Source organism: Narcine bancroftii, chromosome 6, assembly GCF_036971445.1.
Source record: "Narcine bancroftii isolate sNarBan1 chromosome 6, sNarBan1.hap1, whole genome shotgun sequence".
Lineage (NCBI taxonomy): Eukaryota > Metazoa > Chordata > Chondrichthyes > Torpediniformes > Narcinidae > Narcine > Narcine bancroftii.
Genome location: NC_091474.1, coordinates 160,664,728 through 160,684,601, shown reverse-complemented (window position 1 = coordinate 160,684,601; position 19,874 = coordinate 160,664,728). Strand labels below are relative to the sequence as shown.

Below are 19,874 nucleotides of genomic sequence, written 5' to 3'. Positions count from 1 at the left end.
ATTGATGGTGCATCACACATGTCAATAATTCTTCTGCTGTGCCTCACTATGGAGGTCAGCATGGGACCGCAATCCTGCTTGGCAGCTCACTAGTCATTAAAAGAACCATCCCAATAACGACAAAAGAAGATCCATGTCGAAAAGCTGCAGGGGAAGATTTTATGGAGAAATTGCAAAAATCGTTTGGCATAAAAATAAACCAAAAAAGGTGACTCAACCGTGGATAACAAGGGAAATTAGAGACAGCATTAGGTCCAAAGAGACAGCATATCAATTTGCTCAAGAGAGCAAAAATAAATTACAAAAGTAAGCTTGTGGCAAATATAAAAACCGACTGCAAAAGCTTTTATAAATATGTCAAGAGGAAAAGATTGGTGAAATCCAGAGTAGGTCCTTTGCAGTCAGAATCAGGGGAATATATAATGGGGAATAAGGAAATGGCAGACCAATTAAATTCTTACTTCAGTTCTGTTTTTACAAATAACCTCTCAAGGATGTTGGGAAACATAGAGTCTAATGCAAGGGAGGAACTGAAAGAAATCAGTATCTCTAAGGACATGGTCTTGGGGAAATTGATGGAATTGAAGGCAGATAAATCCCAAGGGTCTGATAATCTTCATCCTAGGGTACTTAAGGAAGTGGCCATTCAGATAGCTGATGCTTTAAGAATTATTTTCCAGAACTCGATAGACTCAGGATCAGTACCCATGGATTGGAGGGTAGCTAATGTTACCCCACTACTTAAAAAGGGGGGTAGAGAAAAAGCGGGGAATTATAGGCTGGTGAGCCTTACATCAGTAGTGGGCAAAATGATGGAATCCATTATTAAGGATGTAATAGCAGAGCATATGACTAGCGGAGAAGGGATCGGAGGGAGTCAACATGGATTTACAAAAGGTAAATCGTGCTTGACAAATCTATTGGAATTCTTTGAGATGGTGACAGGTAAAATAGATGGGGGAGAGCCAGTGGATGTGGTGTACCTGGACTTCCAAAAGGCCTTCGATAAGGTCCAGCATAAATGACTGGCTTACAAAATCAAGGCTCGTGAGATTGGGTGCAAAGTATTGATGTGGATTGAGAACTGGCTGGCAGGTAGAAGACAGAGAGTTGGGATAAATGGCTCATTTTCTGAGTGGCAGGTGGTGACCAGTGGGGTGCCACAGGGATCTGTACTGGGACCCCAGCTGTTCACAATTTACATTAATGATCTGGATAAGGGGATTAGATGTAATATCTCCAAATTTGCAGATGACACTAAGCTAGGAGGGGTTGTGTGCACGGAAGAGGGGGTCAGGAAGCTCCAGTGTGATTTGGATAAATTGAGGGACTGGGCAGATACATGGCAAATGCACTACAATGTGGATAAATGTGAGGTTATCCACTTTGGTAATACAAATTGGAGGGCAGATTACTATTTGAATGGCAATAGATTAAGAGATGGGGAAGTGCAGAGAGACCTAGGGGTACTTGTACACCAGTCTCTGAAGGCGAGCATGCAAGTATAGCAGGTGGTTAAAAAGGCAAATGGTATGTTGGCCTTCATATCAAGAGGGTTTGAGTATAGGAACAAGGATACCTTACTGCAGCTGTACAGGGCCTTGGTGAGACCACACCTGGAGTATTGTGTGCAGTTTTGGTCACCTTATCTAAGGAAGGATGTTCTTGCAATGGAGGGAGTGCAGAGGCGATTCACCAGGCTGATACCTGGAATGACAGGAATGACTTATGAGGAAAGATTGCGCAAATTGGGATTGTACTCGCTGGAATTAGAAGACTGAGAGGGGATCTCATAGAGACCTATAAAATTCTGGCAGGACTGGACAGAATGGATGCAGATGGGATGTTTCCAATGATGGGAAAATCCAGAACCCGGGGCCATGGTTTGAGGATAATAGTCAAACCATTTAGGACCGAGATGAGGAGGAATTTCTTTACCCAGAGGTTGGTGAATCTGTGGAATTCATTGCCACAGAGGGCAGTAGAGGTAGGTTCATTAAATATATTTAAGAGGGAATTAGATCTATTTCTTCAGTATAAGGGTATTAAAGGTTACGGAGAGAAGGCGGGGACGGGGTACTGAACTTTAAGATCAGCCATGATCTCGTTGAATGGCGGAGCAGGCTCGAAGGGTCGAATAACCTACTCCTGCTCCTATCTTCTATGTTTCTATGTTTCTATCCAGCAGTTGTTTTTGAAGAAAAAGACTAACACCTCTGGATTTGGACCAACTGTGTGACTTAGCCACACTCACGGTCCAGGTGCTTCTTTCTGTGAGCTTTGTAGCCAACACCAAGACAGGAAACTGGTGCTCAGCTGCAGTCATTCCAAGTCTTCTGTGATTACCAAAGAATTTCAGGTAAGGATTCCCAAGAAAATTCCAATGAGCAGAAGTAATTGCATTCTGACCATTCTCAATTGCTACCATGGTGGTAGTGCTGAGACCTGAGGTCAAATGGAATACATTTAGGCTTTTCTGTTGTTGTATGCAATACTGTCTTTCAAGATAGGAAATCTCCCTTTGTGGTTAGTTTTTATGGATAGTTAGTACTTCTCTCACCTTTACCCAGTTTCATGAAATTTGTAAAATTACGAAAGAATGCTTTTTAAAACTTATTTACATTAGAATAAAATCTCTTGGTGCCCGCCACATTGACCACCGCCAGTGGGCTGATATCGCCTCAAACCGTGCATCTTGGCGCCTCACAGTTCGGCGGGCAGCAACCTCCTTTGAAGAAGACCGCAGAGCCCACCTCACTGACAAAAGACAAAGGAGGAAAAACCCAACACCCAACCCCAACCAACAAATTTTCCCCTGTAACCGCTGCAACCGTGTCTGCCTGTCCCGCATCGGACTTGTCAGCCACAAACGAGCCTGCAGCTGACGTGGACATTTACCCCTCCATAAATCTTCGTCCGCGAAGCCAAGCCAAAGAAAGAAAGACATTAGAATAGTACAGTACAGTTGCCCATTCAACCTGATGCTTTTGTTGTCAAGCAACCCACTGTTGAGTCATCACTTGGAACATATCAGTAATTCATGAGAGTGTGACTGCATATTGGCACGTGATGTTCCAGTAGGATTAAATTTTTATTTTAATGACCTATCAGGAGGTATCATGTTTGGAATTGTTAGCTCTGGAGACTGCCTTTGATTAATACCAACAGAAAAGGAAGGTGGTGGTGAGAGAATGAGGAGCAAATGATCTTTCTCACAAATAGTGTGGCTTGTAATGGAAAAAACTAATATTGCAATTCAGCCCATATAGTTTCTTGTTCGGTTCCCATTTAGCTCATCACCTACAAAACAATCATCATTCTTTTTAAATTAGATTAATAGTTTAAAAATCCAATTGCTGCTATCAGCTTCTTATTAATAATTTCAAATTTTCTTAACAAAGCACAAATTTATTATGAAACAAGAAAACAATGAGTTATCCTGTGCCAAGCAGTTTGCAGATAGAATGATAGTACAAGATTGTACCTCTAATCTGGTGACTTTGGGACCTGGCCAATTGTGACCATAGAAAATACTGGAAAACACAAATTGACCCCTCAGGTAGATCAAAGTTTAAAACAGGAAATAATACTGTGGGACAGCCTGGTTAGCACCACGCCTTTTACAGCACCAATGATCAGGACCAGGGTTCGAGTCCTGCACTGTCTGTAAGGAGTTTGTATTAACGGTGGCAAATTCAAATGTGCCAGACCATGGGAGTTGCTGGATGACAGAGTGCAGGATAAGAGAGGTACCACCAGTACTCAATTTTTGAAGTGGTTAATTTGAGATAATTAATTATTCACCATTTCAAAAACCATGCAAGGTTGCATGGTCCAAGTTAAAATAATTGGTCTACTTCTAAAGCAGTGGTTTGCAACCTTTTTCTTTCCACTCACATACCACTTTAAGTAATCCCTATGCCATCAGTGCTCTGTGATTAGTAAGGGAGTGCTTAAGGTGGTATGTGGGTGGAAAGGGAAAGTTGAGAATCACTGCTCTAGACCCAATTGTTACTGAAATATTTTGCTTGAGAAAAATTGTCATTGGCTCTTTTCCTTTGGAGTTAGGAAACTGTGCACATAACGAGTCAATTAGGTACAATTAAAACAGTGGTTTTCAAACTTTTTCTTTCCACCCACATAGCACCCCTTACTAATTCCAGAGCACCTGTGGCATAGGGATTACTTAAAGTGCTATGTGAATGGAAAGAAAAAGGTTGAGAACCACTGACTTAAAGCCAGTTTTTATTTTATTCTCTGTTCTCTTGCTGAATTAGAAATGCAAATTTTCTGAGGAAAAGATTTTATTATTCCAGATTACAGAAAATGTCATGCAATAATTTACCTAGAAGTGTAGATGGCCTACTTAATCTACCATAGCTTTCTAACTGAATTCTCAAAGGCATTTGTGAAAGAATTTTGTTAGTTTTAGGTGATCTGCAAAGAATGACCTCTGATCTATTTTTCATGAAGATTGGCCAGAACTGATCCCAACTTTATTTAATTTTAAAGACACAAGAGGATAATAGGCCTTTTTGGCCTAAATACCATCTAAATAGACCCCTGTGACCAATTAATGTACTAAGCCCATACATTTTTGGGATATGGGAGGAAATTCATGTCGACATAGGGAGAATGTACAAATTCCTCACAGATAGCGATGGATTAGTAATAGCTTTGTGCTAATCGCTTGTCTAACTGTGGTGACCATAATGATATAAAACATTTTCTCTATGGAGAATAATCTTATTTATTGTTATCCTATCAATATAAATGAGCAATTATCCACATTTATTTTGTTATCTATTTGATTTTTCATGATCATTGCCTCATGATCAGCCTTGTATCTATCTTACAATGTGCATGAAATTTGATCAACTTAATTCAAACTTTAATCAACATTTGTAAATGTTCATTTACCCCAGAGAAATTCTGAAGCAGAATAAGTTAAAATGGAGCACTTGGAACTCTTTCATATTCAGACTACAGTGTAGAAAGAACATTCAATGTAATTAAAAGGAATTAAGCACCCTGACAATATTCAATTTGTGCCCTTAACTGTTGAACATGTGCCTACCGAACTCTAATACGTGAAGCTAATGTGCATGTGCTAATCGAAGGAATCAAGATGGTCACGCCCCGCCTATGGACCCTGGGATGCTGACTAACAAAGTTAGTTCGCACATGATGGCTCTTACATGCCCTGTATCCCTGAAACTGTACATTGAAGTATTGGTGGCACAGATTTTTTGTGGGTTTTTTTTCTGTGATATAATTGCAACTGAGTTACTTATGTATAATAAATTTAGTTTAGCTTGTGATTTAATTAATTTTATGTAAAGCTTTGAATCTAAAGTATAAATTGTGTTTAGTCTAGTGTTTTGTGCTTTACCCCAATGTTGCACCAGTCTCTTAAGAGTGTTATCTCATTTTTAAAAAACTGCTGCTCATTACAATTGCCGCAGCTTTAAGAAATGATGATGAACTTTGTATTTGTATTGATTCCCCTGACCTTAGATAAAAGTCTTGGCCTCACTTTTGTCATGGTTGTCTTGGGAGCTTCAATGCCCACCCAGATAGTTTGGGCTTGTAGGGCACGGGGTTGAGTCGACTGTGCTAGTTTGTTTAGGCAGCCTATTGCTGCCCACATGTTTCTCCAGCCCATTTCTATTCTGCAAGATGACTCTTTTGTCCAGTGTCGAGTTTTTTATGTTTGTTGATTTTGTGCTTTGAGTATTTTTTGATTAATTGGTGTAAAGCACTTTGGATCAACATTCCGCTGTGTTTAAAATGTGTCTTATAAATAACATTTTCAATTAAATAAAATTCAGTTCACTGGGTCAAAACAATTATTTCTTCATGTCACTTTTGATTCTTTTGTAAATCACTTTCATTTTTATTCCCTTGTTCTTCCCCTCCCACCAAGGGGAATAATTTATCTTGGCCTACTTTATCTACAGGTTTATACTTTTTATCATTTTCAGTACCTCTGTTAGGATCCCTCCCTTGCCTTAGGTTTCAAGTACAACATTCCTCATCCTTTGAGTTACTTTGTTAAATCTCTTTTCCTCCCTTTGTAAACCCTTAATATCCTAATACCCTCAAGTGTAAGGTCAAGAAACAACATTTTGGAAATGTCCATCTTGACTTGTGTATACTCTATGCCCTCATTTGTAAAGCTCAGGATCCCTTCTGCTTTTTTTTTTAGCATTTTCTCAAATTGCCTTGCTACTTTCAATAAACTGTCTCTTTGTTTTTATGTTCTCTATAAATTTAAAGTTTATATTGCCTCTTCTCATTCTTCCTACCAAAATGTGATACTTCACATTCCTCAGCATAACATTTCATCCACCGTCTATCTGCCTGTCCCATCAGCTGACTCTATCTCCTTTATTTACCTACTCTCACTTCACTCCATTGCCAAGTTTTGTGCCATATGCAAACTTGGAAATAGTGCCAATTCCAAGACAATATATATATATAGATATCTATATATATCTATATATAGATATCTATATCTATATCTATATATAGATATCTATATCTATATCTATATATAGATATCTATATCTATATCTATATATAGATATCTATATCTATATCTATATATAGATATCTATATCTATATCTATATATAGATATATATCTATATCTATATATAGATATATATCTATATCTATATAGATATATATCTATATAGATATATATATCTATATATATATATCTATATATATATATATATATCTATATATATATATATATCTATATATATATCTATATCGATATAGATATATATATGTAAAAAATGTCGATATAGATATATATATAAAATATTGATATAGATATAGATATATATCTATATATACACACACACATATATATATGTATATATTTTAATATCATATACATATACATATATAAATATAATATAGGTACCTCTGTGCCCCACAGGCACCCACATTACCATCAGCCCCCACAATGCAACCTCTCAGGCCTCACCAGTGTGGAGAAGTTCCGGCCCTGCAAACAATCCACAAATCAGCTCTATAATCTCAGTGAGGCATCCCCTCAAGCATGTCTGCCAACTTCACCCAGCAACAAACCTGGGCTCCACCTCAGTTACCACAGCTCCACATCAGTCATCCTGACCTAGGCTGGGCCACCCTGGCCTCCACACTGATTGCTTAGGCCACGCTACTGTCCTCCAAGCCTCCATGCTGACATTCCAGGCACCCACCTCAGCCATCAGGATCTATGCATTGGATGCTCCTCAGATGGAGCTAGAGTCATCGCCTGCAAATTTTTCAAGATGCCGGATCCAATGCCTCAGACATTGTACACGGCTACATACTGGTAATGTACACCCGTTGGATCTGGAATTCACTGTCAAGATTCATGGTGCACAGATTTAATGGTAGGGTTCAAAGAATGGCTGGAGAACTTGCAGAAAGAACAGGATTTACAGGGGAGAGCTGGGTGTGGGACCAGTGGGATTATGATTTCATAGAGCCAATCCAGATTTGACAGGCTGAATGTCATTCCATACTGCAGCCAAAGATTCTATGGCTATTATTTGTTATTAGAAATCTAAACAATATATCAATCCAAAATAGCATGACAAAGTTTTCTCATTGCTAGAGCTAATTGTTTCATGTGACAATTTGCAATTAATCATTTTCAAAGAACTCAGCCAGCACTCAATTTATCATTGCTAAAATGCTGGATTCAATCAAATCACACTTAAAAATCACATCAACCTTATAAGAAACATAACCAGACATGTTCTAACTGAGCAGATCTACAGGAAAAATACAATCATAACAATTACTCTTCAAAAATTTTAATAAACTCCAGTAGAAGAGTAAAAAGAAATTGAAATACTGATCACAGCACTGTCCTTGCTTTGTTGTAAGCTTGGAAGAGCTATCTAGTGCACAAGAGCGTGATTTGAAAATTTCCTGTTGGATCACAGTGGCAGCCTGAGTTCAGGATTTCTTCCAGCTCACAGCTAGTGTGAGATTTCTTGTTTGTGTCTGTACAAAAGTGAAATATTAAATTCTACCTCCATGCATTACTGCAATTCATCAACCCAACTGAAAAATATGGATATTGGTTGATGATAGGATTAACCCTGGCATTAATGATCCCATCCTGCCGTGTTTAACTCTAATAAACTACATATCTGAAGAATGGTCATTTGCATGAGTTGAAGAGATCTAATAGTAAGTAGCTGTAGATCAAGTCCAGAGGCAGGTGAAAATAGGAGATGAATATAAAAAGAAAAATGAAACACAGCATTAATATAGTTAAAGCTCAGGGATCTGCTACACTGCCATGATATCAAGAGGCCACATGTTTAGCAAAACGCTGTTACAGTACCAACAACTGGGGTTTAAATCTGGTGCTGTCCTTAAGGAGTCTGTGTGAGTATCCTTCGGGTGTTCCAGTTTCCTCCCACCCTTCAAAACATATGAGGTTGTAGGTTAATTGTGTAGCATGGGCTCATGGGCCAGAAGGCCTGCAATGTCTAAATTAAATGAAATGGCTTGAAAAAACAAAACAAAAACAAAATCAAGCAACACCGATTAAATTCCACAATGTGGGAAAATGTGTTAAGCTATTTATTCATGATTTATTTGGCAGGTTGACTGGTCATGAGACCCTTTTAAATGATTTCCATTTAAGGAAACACACACTGCAGTCAGAAGGGCCAGACTCATCTGAAGGTGAGCTTGACCCTGTTCTTTTCTACCTTGTGTTTGCTTTACCACCTTCCTCCCTATTGTAACAGTTTTCATCACCATCAGTCCTGCGGTCAACATTGGAGGAAGCAATGGCAATGTTTCTTTTGATCGAATATTGCTTGCGTTAGTCTGTATCTGGAACATACACAGTAGAACAGTCCTGCAGCTATATGGGCTTTCGACAGAGGTCCCGACATATAATTGAGTCTTCCTGTCTGACTAAACCACAAGGTTGAGAGCAGTGACGAGTTCTCAGACAGTGATGATGTCCCAGCCCTGGACCACCCTGGCTTTCTGACAGCTTGTGCAGCCATCAGAGGCATACAGAAGCAATCATTTTAAAACTAATGTTATCCAAAAGATTGACTATTTTTACGCAATATTTTCATTATTACAATAATTCCTCTTCATTAACCATATTGCACAGCACATATTAGAAAGCATGAGAAACAGTTGTATGGGCACAGGAGTGTGATGTTGTCCCACAGTTTTGAATTTTTCTCCAGTAAATTTCAAACAGCTGTCCAGCACATTCCAAGTTGAGTTCCTCCATGGAATTAGCTCAAAATTCAAACACACTGCCACTTTTCTCAACAGTGGATGAGAAAAGGCCTTACTCATAGGATACTTATTATAGTCGTCACAATCAATATCATCAAACTTCACAGTCCCTGCAGGATGTGGGAAACCTGGGAGAGCACAATTGTCCCTGATGACTAGATCTGTAAAAGTTGCATTCAGCTGCAGGCCCTTACAGACTGAGTTGGAACTGGAGCTGGATGAACTCCAGATCATTTGGGAAGCAGGCAGGGTGATGGACAGAAGCCAAGGAGACTGTCGCACAAAAGGCAAGAGGCAGATAACTGGGTGACTGTTGGAGAGGGAAGGGAAATAGGCAGTCAGTACAAAGCACCCTCAACAATAAGTATACAGTTTTGGATATTTTTGGGGTGGGGGATGATCTACCAGGGACAAGTCATGGTGGACAGATCTCTGGCACAGTGTCTGGCTTTTCGGTTAAGAAGGGAAGTGGGGAGAAGAGGAGAGAAATAATGATTGGGGATTCAATAGTTGGGTGAGTAGATAGGAGGTTCCATAAACAAGATGGTATGTTGCCTAACAGGTACCAGGGATGCCTCTGATAGAATCCACAGCATTCTGAAGTGGGAGGGTGAGCAGCCAGATGTCATGGTCCATGTTGGTACCAAGGATATAGAAAGGAGTAGGGATGAGGTCCTGAAGAAGGAATATTGTGGAGTAGGCAGGAAGTTGAGATGTACGGCTTCAAGGCTATTAATCTCAGCATTGCTGCCTGTGCTCTGCACCATTGAAGGTAGGAATAGGAAGTTATGGCAGATGAATACATGGCTGAAGAGTTGATACAGGGGACAGGGGTTCAGATTTGTTGGTCATTTGGGTCCCTTCTGGGGAAGTTGTAACCTACACAAAAAGGATGAGCTGCACTGGAACTGGAGGGGGACCAATATCCTGGCAGGCAGGTTTTCCAGAGCTGTTGGAGAGGATTTAAACTGGTTTGGCAAGGGGATAGGAACCAGTATATGAGGGCAGAGAATGAAGCAGAAGGTGGAAAGGATGATACAATGTGTGGTGGGTTTGTGAGGAAGGACGGACAGGGGAGGAAGCATAACTGTAGACTATTGGAGGGTTTGACATGTGTCTATTTCAATGGAAGGCATATTAGGGATAAAGATGAATTTAGAGCATGGATCAGTATGTGGAATTATGATGTTTTGGCCATTAAAGATACTTGACTGACACAAAGGCAAGTTTGGCTGGTGCAAGTACCGGGGTTTATATATTTTAAAAGGGATAGAATGAGAGGTAAAAGTAGTGGGGAGTGGGGTGGTGGTGGGAGAGGTATTACTGGACACAGTTGCAGAAAGGAAGGATGCTGTGTCTACTGAGTCAGTGTGGGTGGAATTTAAAAATAAGGAGGGATCAATTATTGTATTGTGTATAGGGCCCTAAATAGCCCTCAGCTACTGAGGAACAGACAAGTTGGCAGATTTTGGAATGGTGCAGAAATAACAGGGTTGTTGTTTTAGGAGACCTCAACTTTCCAAATATTGACAGCTACCTTCTTCTGCAAGAGTGATCGATGGTGCAGAATTTGTCAGGTGTGTCCAAGAGGATTCCTGACACAGTATGTGGAACAGTTGACTGGAGGAAAGGTCATACTGGATTTAGTACTGAGTAATGAATCTAGTCAGGTGGCAGGCCACTCAGTAGAAGATCATTTCAGTGATTGTGAATTCAATTCCCTAAGCTTTAGCATCGATATTGACAAGGATAAAAGCAGACAAAACGGTACAGTGTTAAAATGGGGAAGGGATAAATATAATGGGATGAGGCAGGAACTAAGGACAGTAAATTGGGAATAGATGTTCTCAGAAGAAACAGAAGTAATGAGGAGGGTGTTTAGGGACAACTTGTGCAGGGTTCTGGGCAGATTTGTCCCATTGAAATAGGAAAAATATGGTTGGAAAAGGGAACTATAGTTGATAAAACAGGTGAGGCAGTTAGTTAAGAAGAAGAAGCACACATTAGATGTAGGAAGCACAAAACAGGAAAGGCTCACAAGAATTGTATGGTAGCCAGGAAGGAACTTAAGAAATGACTTAGGAAAGCTAGAAAGGGGCATGAGAAGGCCTTGGCAAGTAGGATTAAGGAAAACCCTAAGGCATTGTATGTGTATGTAAAGAACAGAATGATGATGAGAATGAAGGTAGGGGTGCTTAAGGATAAAGGAGGCAACATATGCCTGGAGGCAGAGGAGGTTGAGGAGGTCTTAAGTAGATATTCTGCTTCATTTTTCACCACAGAAAAGGACCTTGGTCAAAGTGAGGTCAGAATAGAATAAACTGGACCATGTTGAGATTAAGAAAGAGGAAGTACTGAATCATCATAAAAAAACACAAGGAATTGATAAGTCCATGGGACAGGATGAGATATACCCAAGGTTGCTAGGGAAGGATGGGAAGAGATTGTTAGGACATTGGCGATGATCTTGACTTAGCCCACAGGGGAAGTGCTAGAGCACTGGAGAATGGCAAATATGGTTCTTTTGTTTAAAAAAAGGTAATAGGGAAAGTACTAGGAATTATAGACCAGTGAGTCTTACATCAGCTGTAGGCAAACTATTGGAGAGAATTTACTAGCATTTAAGGAAATAGTTATCTCAGGAATAGTCAGCATGGCTTTGTGAGGGGAAGGTCATGCCTCACAAGCCTAATTGAGTTTTTTGAGGAGGCATTTTAGTGAGTTTTACTGGATTTTAGCTCCCTATGGGAGACTCATTCAGAAAGTCACGAGGCTTGGTATCTGTGGAACCTTTGCTGAATGGATGCAGAATTGGCTTGCCTGAACAAAGCAAAGAGTAGGAGCAAATGGAAAGTATTCTGGCTGGAGGTCAGTGACTCGTGGAGTTCAACTCTTTGTGAATTTTACAAATGACCTGGAAGAAGAAGGTCAGAAAGGTTATGGATGATACAAAGGTTGGAGGTATTGTGGAGAGTGCTGAAGTTTGTTGTAGACTACAACAGAATATAGACAGGATGCAGAATTGGGCAGAAAAGTGGCAGAAGGAGTTCAATCTGGATAAAGTACGAGGTGATGCATTTTGGAAGGTCAAACTTGAAGGCTGAGTACATGGTTAATGGTAAAATACTTAACATGTGGAAGAATGGAAGGGCCATGGGGTCAAAATCCATAGATCTCTCAAGATTGCCCTGGAGGCTGATAGGCTAGTTAAGAAGGCCTATTGTACGCTGGGTTTCATTAGTCAGCAGTTTGTGTTCCGGAGCCGTGAGGTAAAATTGCTGTTCCATAAATCTCTGGTGAAACCCTCCAAGAATATCGTGTTTAGTCCTGGTCATCTCATTACATAAAGCAATGGAGACCATGCAAAGGAGATTTACCAGGATGTTGCCTGGATTGGAGAATATGTCTTGAGGCAAGTTTAGTAGAGCTAGTGTTTCTCTCATTGAAGCAAAGAATGCTGAGAGGTGACTTAGAAGTCTACAAGACTATGAGAGGCTTAGATAAGGAATGCAGCCAGCACCTTTTTCTGAGGGTGGGAGGAGTAAACACCAGAGGGACATCTGTAAAAAGTGAAGGGAGAAAAGTTTAGGGGAGACATCAGGGGCATGTTTTTTTATATAACCCAGGGCATTGTGGGTGAATGTAATGCATTGTCAGGTGTGGTGCTGGAGGCTGGAACACTAGGGGCATTTAAAAGACTCTTAGGCACATGGATAAAAGAAAAATAGAGGGTTACGAGTTAGGGGGAGTTTAGCTTTTTTTTGGTCTGCATCTATAGGTCAGCACAGCAATGAGGGCTGAAGGGTGTGTACTGTGCTGTAATATTCTATGTCCATGTTAAGTCATGCAAGATTTGATAGATCTGAGAAATCTTATTTAAATTTGTTAGAAATTTTATTTGACTGACTTCCTGATTAACTGTACTGTTGAAATGTACACAATAAACAAATGCAACACAGTACAAAATGAATGCAAATTACCTTGTACTGTTGCAAAAGTTGTGGTGGTTTTTAACTGATTTGCCAAAATATATAACTAGAATTGCAGATTTGAGAATGCAATCCATTTCAATCCTTCTCCCTTGTGTGAATACATGTTGCATTATTGGTTTATTCCAATAGTTGGTGGTCTCAGTGGGAAATGTTTCCCACCCTGAGAAAACGATGGGTGGAAAGTCTCTGATATTCTATTTTCAGATTTTGAGAATTTTTGCTCAAATATTTAACTTCAGCTCATCGAATGACTCTTTCGGTTATTTTAATTGCTTAGTTGAAATTGGAAACACAAATTTGAGGAAGTCAAATGCCAATGCTGGGCATGTTCAGGTAGACGTTGTGGGTGTAAAAAAAGTACCTGTAGATGACCTAAATTGTAAAAATAGTTGAGACTATCACACAACTCTCCTCGACTCCATTGATATTTCCCACTGCAGGCATATTTAAAAAAATCATTCCCAATCTGGCTACTCTCCCTTCACCCTCCTGTCGTCAGGAAGATTTTTTAAGTATAAGATCACGTACCACCACTTTCTTTCCCATTACTGTCAGATTCCTGAATAAACCTCACATCAGTAGCCTTACTCAGTACTGACAGATCTCTCTCTCATTCACTCGGCATGTCTATACTGTTTTTATTAAACTTGCTGTACTATGCATTTGATGTCTGGCTGGATTACTCGCAAAACAAATAAACTTGAACTTGGAATATGAAATGAAAACAGAAAATGCTAGAAATACTGGAGCCAACCACAAGTTCACAGACTCCTATAATTAACATGGTTACACTGGTCAGCAAATTTTTTCCCCCCAAAAGATTTGCTTCCTGATGCTGACAAAATGCGTTAGTTCAACTGACCTAAAAGTGTTTTGCTGCCGATTTTTGTTTGTACTCAGGATTTGATGCCTCTCATGTTAGTGTCCAACTATAATCAGCCAGCAGTGATGAATTCCAGTTGCTCTGATACTGACCACTTTTCCATGGTCACCATGTCCTGGTGAAACCTTTTACCATGTTCATCACTGACTGCAGCAAGATCAGCAGGGAAGAAATCCAAGTGTGAATGCAGAAAATGAATTTTCAATGACATGTTGCATTTAATGGTTTTGTATGCTTGAAGCATGTTAAAATATGACAGGAAATCACAAAAATAGGTTAGATCTAAAATAATCGTATGTGATGGGAAATTTTAAAGTTATTTTCAACAGTCCAAAATCCATAAAATACACTCATAAGTGTTTAGGAAGCAAATTATTTGCTGTTCAGTGTTACACCCAGCGTCTTGTAAGGTTTTCATTCCATTCTCTCAGTTTCTCCCCTTTTATCTTGTAGGCTCTACAATACCAGACACGGTAGTCATTTTGAAAATTCATTGTGGATTGAAGGTTTTGTTGATAGCTTTAACCCTACTGTTGGTATTTGTCTTTGTAAATAGCAACACTAAAGCACTGATGGTGAGATATTCCGCACCAGTGGAATCTTGAAATCTTCCCTCTTCCCCTCTACTGTCATGGACAGAGCCCTTGACTGCAAATGATCTACTTCCTGCACCAATGCACTCATTCATTTGAATCCTGGATAGTATAGTGCAAGACAAATCCCCTAGTCTTCAATGATTCTTCCTTTGATCCATCCATCAGTTGGACAGGATTCCCCTCCTTTTATTTTCTCAGCATTTTGAAGGGATTGAACAAACAAAGGGCAACTGGAGAGACTCAGCAGATTGGACAGAATCCATGGGAAGAAAAGGATAGTCAAGGTTTTGATTCAGGACTGTTTCTCAAGACCAAAGTGGGATGGGGGAGAAATCAAGCCTAAAAATAGGGTGGAATTTTGAGGACAGACCAAGAGATGGTAGGGTACTGGAAAAATGAAGATGGGAGAAGTGGAGAAATAGATTGGGGAAGAAAACATGGGGGGTGGGGTGATGAGTGAAGAATGATTTGAATGACTGAAGAATGGAAGCAGGTAAAGGAGAAATGGAAACAGTGGAACCAAGACGGGGTGGAGGTCACCTGAAATTGGAAATTTTTAGTGTTTGTGCCTTTGGGGTTTAAGCTATTCAGGCAAGATGCGCTGTGTTGTTTCTTGAGTTTATGTTTGGCTTCACCCTGACAATGGGTAAGGCCAAGGGTAGATAGTTCTGTGTGGGACCAGGGAAAGAAATTAAGGTGGCTGGCAACTATGAGCTCCAGCATGTGTTTCTCTATTTTGAATGGACTGCTCTCTTTGTAACTCCATGATCCAATTTTATGACCCCCACCTATAACTTTCCATCTAGGCATCTATCCATGCAACCACAGGAGGTACAATTCATACCCTTTCACCTCTTCCTACCTCCCAGGGACCTAAACATTTTTCGAAGGACAGCAATTCACATTCAATTCTTCCAAATTAGTCCACTGCATTTGTTGGCTTCATCCACAATGGAGAAACCAGACTGGGGGTCATTTTGCAGAGCACTGGTGCAATAGTGACCTCGAGCTTTCGGTTTTCGACTTTTTTAACTCATCATCCCACTCCCTCATTTGTGGTCCCCTGCACTCAAGCAACAACACCTTGTGTTTTGTCTGGACACATTACTGCCTGCAGGATTCAATGTTGAATCATCTGACTTGGAAAACAGGCAAGTCTTTCTTTCGGGATCTGGACTAGTTATTTTTGTTTGCCATTCCTCTCTTCCTTTTCTCCTTCTGTTGTAATATTTTCATAGGGCCAGGGTGCACAACTTTGCAATTCATTGCACAAAGGAGCTTCCTACCTACTGATTTAACATCCTCACATTATTTGCCCCCTTACAGACTTTTTGTTCCATCCATTGTCCTCCCACCTTCTGCTAACTCAACTAACTGATGACCTGAGACATCAGCTGTTTCTCTTTTTACCTGCCAAGTTTTTCCAGTATTTTCTGTAAATTAGTCAGGTTTTATTTTTATCACTTTCTATGGTCACTGAATAACTCTGAAAAAGTTCCTTTCAATAGAAGTTGGAGCTGAATCTATGGCATTATTAAAAAGTACACATTTTGTAAGTGGGACAAAACAAGAGTTTTTCTTTCTGCTCATGCTGTTAGCAAAGCAACAATGAGTGAGAAGGAAATTTGCCATTCTTACCTGGGCAGACCTAAAGACAGTTCTAATCACAACACAAATTATTCTTAATTGCCTACTGAAGTAGCCAATGGAACCAGTCAAGTTCTCCAACAATGTTTTGGAGATTAGTGATAGAAATTAAATAGTTTACTTGTTACATGATACCTTGAGAATGAAAATGCTACCTTAATTATAAAATTCAGTTTTCATGCTAAATTACGGAAGATCACACACAGCTATTACTAGTTTGTAACAGTTGCACACTGGCAATTCGCAAAGCTAAAATGCTCTCAGAATGCTTTGACAAAAGGTAATAGAGTGGTGATCATGTGGATATTTGTATACATGAAATGTAAGTATGAGACTTCCTTTAAGGAATATGTGCACACTGTGATATCTTGTAGGCTCTACAATACCAGACACGGTAGTCATTTTGAAAATTCATTGTGGATTGAAGGTTTTGTTGATAGCTTTAACCTTACTGTTGGTATTTGTCTTTGTAAATAGCAACACTAAAGCACTTACAATTAGTACACTGTGTACACAAAGTCATTGTGCAAGTGTATTCATGTGAGAATCTTGTGTGTAAGGATGAATATTGAAGCAGAAAGCACGTGCATGTGAAAGGTTGACATATACATTGGAATCCTTGTACATATGAATAATTGGTGTGCCAGAAGTGTCAGTACATCAGCCTCAAAATCATCCCATTCCTGAGATTCAGCCGTAAAGATCAATCCTGGTGTCCTGGGTAATTTCTTTGTTTAAGAGGTGCTTTCAGATGAGATGCTAAACAAAACCTAATCAACCATCTCAGGAAGAGACATGACTATTTTGAAATGTTTTTGACCAGAAAGTTGGAATTTCTTCCAGAGCTTCAATTAATATTTATTCTTCAACAAACAACACTGAAAGGTAAAGGCTCCATTATTGTCATGTAATACCACATTTATAATGTAACATACATGAAATTCTTTAACTTTTGTCTACTGTAAAAAAGACAGAGTCACCACTTTGTCCAATGCCCCTCCCAATGACAGATCATCATCCTGTTTCATTTTGCCAAAATGCTCTCAGAATGCTTTGACTTTGTGATCTGTCGGTGTGCACGTGTGGCCCTAAACAATGTTAGCTGGTGTAGATGCACATGGAGACAGAAGAATAAGACACAAAGGAGTATTACATGGACATAATTATCTCTGCACAGAAAATATGTAGTTAAACCTTCAAAAACAACATAACCCCAATCTCAGCAGGAAGTTAATATTTCCCTTTATTACTATTTGCTTCCCTGTGGGACTGCTGGTTCCACTTTGTAATTTGTTGATAAACTGGTGGAAGCATCATATCTAAACTGATTATATCAGTTGAAGGCCCATTACCACTCCCACAGGGCAGCTTGCGAGTCAATACCTTGTAAGTGTTATCTCAATTCTGAGAACTTACTTGTTGAATAATTGAACTGCCTGAGGTTGGGGGATACATTTTTGTGATTTAGTTGTTGTCTAAACACAGATTCTACTCAAATAAGTTTCCTTTGTGTGATATTTAAGTGCAATACTAGAGCTTCATATTTTCACAAAATTAAAATAGAAGAATTAATTTTAAGTGGATTTTGTTGTGTTGCATATGAAATTAAACCTTGAAATATTTTATGATAAATAACACTTAAAGGATCTTCGGCAAAACTCAGCATATTTAAAAACTTTCTTCTGAATAATTTGATCTTTCAATGAGGCTGCAGTAACATGCACGTTTGGCAGTTCAGCTTGAGATTATAACATTTTGTTGGAGGGTCCAGTTTTAAGTACTGAAATGCAATTCTGACCTGAAGGTGATAATCTTAGGGAACCTTAGCTTTATGCTGATACAATTATATAGTTCTTGGTGTAAGAAAGGCAAATGCAATGTTAGCAATAATTCTGAAAGGACAAGAATATAATGCAGAAGTTTAAAAGGATTTGGTCAGACCACATTTGGAATATTGTGAATAGTCTTGGGCTCTGCAGCTAAGGAAGAGAGCTAGCTGTGGAGAGGGTCCAGAAGAGGTTTATGAGAATGATTGAAGGGATGACAGCTCTAATGTATGAGGAGTCTTTGATGGCTCAAACCTGTAATCACTATTTAGCAGGAGGATGGGGGATCTCATTGAAACCTGCTGAAAATTGAAAGGGCTGGATAGAATAGATGTGAAGAAGGTGCTTACATGAGTGGGAGAGTCCAAGATCAGCAAGCGCAACCTCAAAATAAAAGGCTATCACTTTAGAATAGAGATGAAGATAAATTTCTTCAGCCAGAGAGTGGGGAATCTTTGCCACAGGCTGCCGTGGAGAACAAATCATTGGGAATTTTAAAGTGAAGGTTGATAGGTTCTTGAGCAATAGGCATGTCATAGTTTAAGGAGAGAAGGCAGGAGAATGGAGTTGATAGCAAAAATACATCAGCCATGATTCGAATGGTAGAGCCTACTTAATGCGTCATGGCTTAATTCTGATCCCATTGCTAATGATCTTATGGAACAGGAGGGAAACTTTTTAAATATCACAGTATTATCAGTAGGATGTTTCTGGATGGCAGTGAGAAATTAATGAATGAAAACATCAGAAACCCTAACCCTAATGTTGTGAATACTGAAGTTATCAGGGATAATTACTATTTCTGTTGGCTTTCCTACACTGCTGGGCTCATTAAATCAACCAATGCAGTTTCACTGCTGGTGTTACTGGCACTTAATGGCTTAAACAATAATCTTATTTATAAATCTAGCACAACAGGAAAAGCTGTTGAAAGAAAGTAGTAATTTGTTTTCACTCTTTTCAAAATGTTGATTTCTATCAGTATCTGTTTCCACAGCCACTCATCCTTCAGTACAATGAACAACAACCATTTTCTGGGCCAGAGAGACCAACAAATTCCAATCACTTGCTCTGATGAGGGGGATCGTGAGTGGGTCTGATCCTTCAAGTTCCTTATGAGCAAAGGGTTTGCAACTATCAATAAAGATGATTATCAATAAAAAAATTATTGGGAATGGTCACATTTATTGATGTCATTTATTACACATTCTCTAGAGATCACCAGCATGTTTGAAATTGTTCACTTTGATACAGACCGGGCTGTGACATTTGTTTTACCCTAAAGATGTGTACACCATTCATTTATGACTAAAAGCAGCAACATTAAGGTTTTCCTTCACCTTTCACCTTCAGGTAATAAAACAAGGGAACTCTTCTTAACATTTTTTTGCAAATCAAAATGATGTTTATTATTTTATTCCAAATTACTGACAAAATTATGAGATTTCTTCAAAGCTAAAATAAAACTGAAACAACTGAATGAGTGACAGAGTGGTGCAGGTAGAAGAACTACTGTCTCACAGCTTGAGTGACTTCAGTTTAATCCTGACTTCTCTGTGTATATGAGCCGACCAATCATCGTTGTGTAGATTAACCTACCAATCCACACGCTCCATGTGACTTTA

At 39.3% G+C, this 19,874-nt stretch overlaps 1 protein-coding gene and 1 long non-coding RNA gene across 12 annotated transcripts in view; one reads left to right on the top strand and one right to left on the bottom strand.

Annotated features, from left to right (window-relative positions):
- Positions 1-19,874, bottom strand: part of otofa (otoferlin a) — a 547,981-nt gene that overhangs the window by 181,325 nt on the left and 346,782 nt on the right. The window lies entirely within an intron of this gene.
- Positions 3,017-19,392, top strand: LOC138736653 (uncharacterized). 2 transcript variants are annotated; one of them, XR_011340471.1, is made up of 3 exons: positions 3,017-3,077; positions 8,644-8,726; positions 19,247-19,392. It is a non-coding gene; the product is annotated as an uncharacterized lncRNA (long non-coding RNA). The 2 variants fall into 2 exon arrangements; XR_011340470.1 differs by lacking the exon at positions 3,017-3,077 and adding an exon at positions 3,090-3,183.